Source organism: Schistocerca serialis, chromosome 11 (assembly GCF_023864345.2).
Source record: "Schistocerca serialis cubense isolate TAMUIC-IGC-003099 chromosome 11, iqSchSeri2.2, whole genome shotgun sequence".
NCBI classification, from domain to species: domain Eukaryota; kingdom Metazoa; phylum Arthropoda; class Insecta; order Orthoptera; family Acrididae; genus Schistocerca; species Schistocerca serialis.
In genome coordinates this window covers 39897275-39903274 of record NC_064648.1, presented here as the reverse complement: position 1 = coordinate 39903274, position 6000 = coordinate 39897275, and the positions used below count along the sequence as shown (strand labels likewise).

At 44.7% G+C, this 6000-nt stretch overlaps 1 long non-coding RNA gene across 4 annotated transcripts in view; it reads left to right on the top strand.

Annotated features, from left to right (window-relative positions):
* The first annotated feature begins 546 nt into the window (after positions 1-546).
* The window catches only part of LOC126426772 (uncharacterized), a 43438-nt gene continuing 37984 nt past the window's right edge, over positions 547-6000 (top strand). For 3 of the 4 annotated variants that reach the window (XR_007576418.1, XR_007576417.1, XR_007576416.1), the window contains exon 1: positions 547-1042. This is a non-coding gene — a long non-coding RNA (uncharacterized LOC126426772). The remainder of the gene's footprint in view (positions 1043-6000) is intronic. The other variant, XR_007576419.1, reaches the window with a different exon arrangement.

Below are 6000 nucleotides of genomic sequence, written 5' to 3'. Positions count from 1 at the left end.
GTTGTCGCTTGTCACTGATATTTCTTTTCTACACCGACAGATGACGGGCGAGTAGTAGATTGGGGTGTGTGTCGTGTGAACACATCACGTTTGCAGCGATCTTTTGCATGTACAGACATCTGCGCCGATGTCTGCGCAGACAGATCGTTGCGTGTGGACCGGGCTTTAGCCAGTCGAGATAACAGACTGCATCTGTGGTGTTACTAATAATAAATATCTCCCAACAGAATTTCATACACTAAGTGAGTTGATGGAAATTGGCGCTCACTGCAGTTAACAAATATCAGAATTTTTTATATACTGCAGACGAAAGCCCATGAAATAAAAAAGAATGGATACCGATTTTATTTTTTGGTTTTAACTGGTGATTTTTCAACTCACATGTTCAGTATACATATTTCTATTTCTTTAATGATACGCCCTTTTCACAATGGTACCGGAAAAACTGAATTTCGTACTAGTTACTGATTTTATCTGTTATTTTTATGACTGGCATATCTGTGATTAACAACTTTGATGTCGGAACATGTGGCAGACCATGGGCGCTTGGGCGGCGTTTAGCATTTGGATAGATGTGGAGGAGGGTGAATGGGCGGGATTTGTGGTATGTCCGGGGCTGTTATGTTTTATTAAGTACCTTGTGCTTCACAAGATCGACGTATAGTCGAAGAATTGAACCACGGACGCCTATGTTATAGGCAGCTTTGAATGAGCCCACTCGCTGGGTCTACATCACTGGGATTTTCCACGGCTAGTTGAAAATTCCCAGAGTTGGACAGGATTTCCAATAGTTCTTCCATTTCGTGTCTGATCGTGCAAGGGTTTACTTCTTGTTTCTACCGAGATGAAGCGATCACGGAGGAGCGGAATTGTGGAATGATTTCGCTATTCTAGATCAAGAGTATGCGAAATGTGGTTTACGCCAAAAAGTCGTACAGAACCAGCACGACGAACTTGAAGAAACAAGTCGAAAGATCGCATATAATGGTGAACTTTGCGACAAATTCTTCAAGATCCGTCGACCCTGTGTTGCCTGAGCCAGGTATGTTGCAACAACTGATTGTTTTATGGGATCCTTAGGTATTTTTTGGTCGGCATCCTTTTTCAAAACAGCGCTGTTAATACCAAGAAAACAACATGCTAGGCTGTGTGATGTTTTAAGTAGATATTTAGAAAATTTACTGTTGGGGCTAGGATTGTACTTTAATTTTATTTTCTCCTTATGGTATCTGTCAACGAGTTAAAATTTCATAGAGTGGCTATAGGTTCGCCATGTTTTCTTTAGTCAAGGCATTCGTCTGCTGTGTCCCGCCCCCCTTGTAACTGCGTTTGACTTACTTGAAATAGCCCATACTAGCTTTATTTTTTCTAAAACAAGCAATAGACAGCAGTGATTTCAGTGTACACTGACAGCAAAAAGGTATGTTTTTGTCGAAATATGGCGAAACTTTTTGATGTAGATAACACTAAAAGACAACTCAAATAAGTCTGTCCATCCACTATAACGTTACTTGTTGCCCATAAATTAATGCAATTAGAGCAGGTACCACCAGAATATTACAGTGAAACTTCTAAACATGCTGTGGTTAACTATTAGAAACAGTAACAGGCGCAGAAATGCGATCTTTTTGTCGCTATTTTAAAGTAAACAGTCAAAGCCTCAAAAACCAGTACACTGTGAACGAGAATATTATTTGAAATATGTGTTACAAGTAGTTAACACAAGCATAGTAATTCAATAATAATAATAATCTACAAGAAAAGTAAAATAACTTATTTACATTTAATTTTTACAATGTTTTAACTGACATTCGTATTTTTTCAGTCTTAAATGACCTTTAAATAAAATAAGCTTCGTGTATAGTTGTCTCACAACTTTACCGCTCTGCTCAGATGATTTTGATTTGCGTAAGTGATTTATTCGACATACAAAATAATGTTTGAGCAGCAGTTTTATCAGTTTAACATAGTGGGTTTCTTTACCAAATTTAGTTTCTGTAAAAAGATGTTCATTGTTTATAAATATGGAGCCTCTCACCAATTGCAACACTTGTGTCTGGAACCTCAACAAAACGTTTTTCTGACATTTCAGGATTATGTCCTCATTATTTATGAGAACCTTCTCAGCAACATTACAAAGTTTAACATCATCATTAGCTGGATTGATTAAACTGGTTTTCACATCTTTCACTGCAATCGATCAAGTTCTTTTATCCTCAATACAAGCAAAAATAACTTCCAAGCAGTCAGCACAGTTAATTTTGTTTGTCACCTGTCTCACTATACTTCCAGCTATGTACTCAATGACATATTCAGAGTACATACTCAGTGAGGCATAATCTGACACATAATCATGGTCTACAGCTGCAGGGCTTATCTTAGCAAAAGGAAGTGATGGAACGGTAGCAGGAGGTAGCATACTAGTATTTGATTCTTGGCAATTGCCATTTTGAGAACCTTCTATCTGTGCAATTAAGCATTTCATGTATGCTGATCTAAACTGCACAGCATTTGGGTTATTTCTGTTTCCTCCTCTACTACGAATGCTGGAGAAAAATAATTCCAAGTTATCTTGACTTGTTCTACGGGTCAAAGTATAATTGAGCTCTGCATTTTCTTTCCGAACATACAATTCTGCAATTTGCCTTATGTTCATTAAATTCAGCATAAGTTCATAAAACGGCATTTTTCTGTTAGACAGAATAACAGAACTTCCATCAGAAAGCTTTAAAGACTTGAAATACTTAATGTATTCATTGATCCTTTTACAGATTGTGTCTCTGTTCCCTCTGAAAATTGGTGCCTTAGCGCCCTTGCCCATTGTGTGACAAGAATTTAATAAATCAAACGCACTGTCTAACATTTTGATATATTTAACTGTTGTCTCACACCCATAAAATTCTTTAATGCCTAAATCTTTGCAGAACAACATGGCATTTGCAACAGAATTGCTAAGGGTTTGTGCTGCCAAAGCCACTTTCATTTTTTGAGTATGGTACAGAATGTGCTGCCTCCTAAGTTTGTTTGCAGCATGCAAACCTTCCCTTTCATGCAAGTCCACTAACTTTTTAAAACATTCCCATTTAATTATGTTATCACTGCCAGAAATGGTACCATCTAACAAAAAATTCTTTTCTGCAAGTAAATTACGTGCCAGCTTTAGCATGTGAGCTGTGTCAAACATGCAAAATATCCTCATATCATTATTTGAAGGGTGGGGAAACCAACACTGTGCTCCCTGTTCATCACATCTGATCCCTAAATTTGCCATTAAAGATCTATTTGTGGCAGTACCATCACAAACCACAGCCCCCCCAGGGGATCCACAACTCTTTTGTGGATACGTGTGTAGCGAGCACGGGACCCCGAGCTAATGTGGCCTTCCTTCCTTTCCGGGCTGCATACCTTCCCTTTCCGTATCCTTCCCCATCCCCCATCTTGACACCCCCCCCCCCCCCTCACCTCTGTCTCTTTCCTTCCCTTTCTCCCCCTCTGGGGAGTATGGTTTGTGCCTACGTCCGGAGACGGACGCTTGTAAATGTACCGCACTCTTCGCCTTCCTTGCTTGTATGTCTTCATCTTTCTTCGTCCTTCTCTATTCCTTACCTCTTCTCTTTACCTCTTCTCTTTACCCTTTTCTCCGCTGCGGCGTTTGAGACCTCTCTTCTTTCCTTTCCCTGTCTCTTTCTTCCTCCCTGTGCGTGTCTGAAGGCCGACCCACGCACTTCCATGCGTAGCCGGTGACGGGGTAACGCGTAATTCCCCGCCCCGGGTAGACAGGTAGGACACGTACGTACCCCCTGGTAAAGGCCAGGCCCAGGGAGGGGTGATTACCCGAGCTGATACCTTCCGAAAGTGCCGATTGGTCCCTCCGTCCGTTTGTCGGGAGGTGTGACCTGAGGTGTGAACAATCACCTAAGGCGGGTGTGCCCTCGGTGAGGGCCCCCACAAGGGAGGAGCGCGCCATCGGAGACGCCGGTAATCATGGGGGATTCTTCCGCAATGGTTTCCTCACCTTCCACTATGTCTGCTCACAAACGTAAGTTCACTGAGTCTCAGCCACAGACGGTTCTTCCATCGTTGCCACAGTTCCTTGTTGTTTCTCGGTCTGACGAAGGTCACGACTTTTCCACGGTCAACCCTTTCATTATTCAGAAAGGTGTCGACGCAATTGCGGGTCCTGTAAAGTCTTGTTCCAGATTATGGAATGGCACCCTGTTGTTAGAAACACACAGTGCCCTCCAGGCTCAAAAATTGCTGCGTACTTCTCTGCTCCACACCTTCCCTGTCCGGGTGGAACCGCACCGTACCTTAAATTCCTCGCGTGGAGTCGTTTATACGCGCTCCCTCGATGGATTGTCTGACGAAGAAATTCAGCACTATCTGTCTGACCAAGGCGTCACGGCTGTTCATCGGGTTATGAAAAGGGTTGACTCGAACATCATTCCAACCCGCACTGTCTTCTTGACATTTGACAAAGTTCAACTCCCATCAAAAATCAAAGCAGGCTATGAGATAATTTCCGTTCGCCCTTATGTCCCAAACCCTACGCGTTGCTATCGATGTCAGCGGTTCAACCACACCAGCCAGTCCTGTTCCAATCCGGCCAAATGTGTTACGTGTGGCAGGGATGCCCATGAGGGTGCTTGTCCACCTCCATCCCCTCGCTGCATCAACTGTATGGGTGACCACGCTGCTTCCTCTCGAGATTGCCCTGTTTTTAAGGACGAAAAGCTGATCCAGGAAATAAGAGTGAAGGAAAAGGTGTCGACCTTTGCTGCTCGAAAGTTACTCGCCAGTCGACAGCCCACCGTGCCTCAGAAAGGAAAATACAGCGCTGTCCTTGCTTCTCCTCGGCCAACAAAGGAGGCGGCCACGCAGACTTGCGACCTCACATTTAGTACCACGGTCGTCAGATCGGCCAGCGCAAAGATCGCCCGTTCAACCTCACCTCTTTCGCCTGCCCACTCTATGGCTCACCCTTCGTCGGGTTCTGCTAAATCTCGAGCCCAAAAGTCAGACGCCAAGTCTTCAAAAAAAGAGCATTCTCGTGAAGAGTTTTTACGTACTGCAACTTCACAACCATCGGTTCCTCCTTCATCTAAACATACCTCCAAGAAGGCTACGAAGAAACACAGTTCCTCTCCTTCTCCGCCAAGGCGTGTCCCATCTACAGCACCACCTGGCGGAAATCGCCCTCGGCCATCTTCTGTGTCGCCGAGGCGCACTGTTGGTGGCCGGTCAACTGGCCGATCGTTGGTGGCAGGAGCTGCTCCTGACCAACCTATGGATCAGGATCTTCTGCCTTCGACTGAAGGCCATTCCATGCTGTCGGTCGCAAGCTCTGAGCAGTCGTTGAGTTGACAGCACCCTTGGTGACGTTCCTCCACTTTCTTTTCACCCTATGTCCATTATCCACTGGAATATCCGCGGCATTCGCGCCAATCGGGAGGAATTGTCGATCCTCTTACGATCCTACTCGCCGGTCATCTTCTGTCTTCAGGAAACAAAGCTGCGTCCCCGTGACCGCTTTGTTCTCCCTCATTTTCAGTCCGTCCGATATGACCTCCCCTCTGTTGAAGGCTCTCCAGCCCATGGAGGACTCATGATTCTGCTCCATGATACTCTCCATTATCACCCAATCCCCTTAAACACTTCCTTCCAAGCTGTCGCCGTCCGTCTTTCCCTTTCTGGATACACGTTCTCTCTTTGTACGGTATACATTCCATCGTCTACACCAATGACACGAGCTGATCTCCTTCATCTTCTTGATCAGCTTCCACCCCCCTATTTGCTGGTTGGGGACTTCAATGCCCACCACCCGCTTTGGGGATCTCCACATCCTTGTCCACGTGGCTCACTATTGCTAGACGTCTTCCACCAAGCGGATTTAGTCTGCCTCAACACTGGGGTCCCCACATTTTTGTCTGCCTCCACGGCACATTTATCCCATTTGGACCTTGCGGTCGGTACTGTTCCGCTAGCTCGGCGCTTCGAATG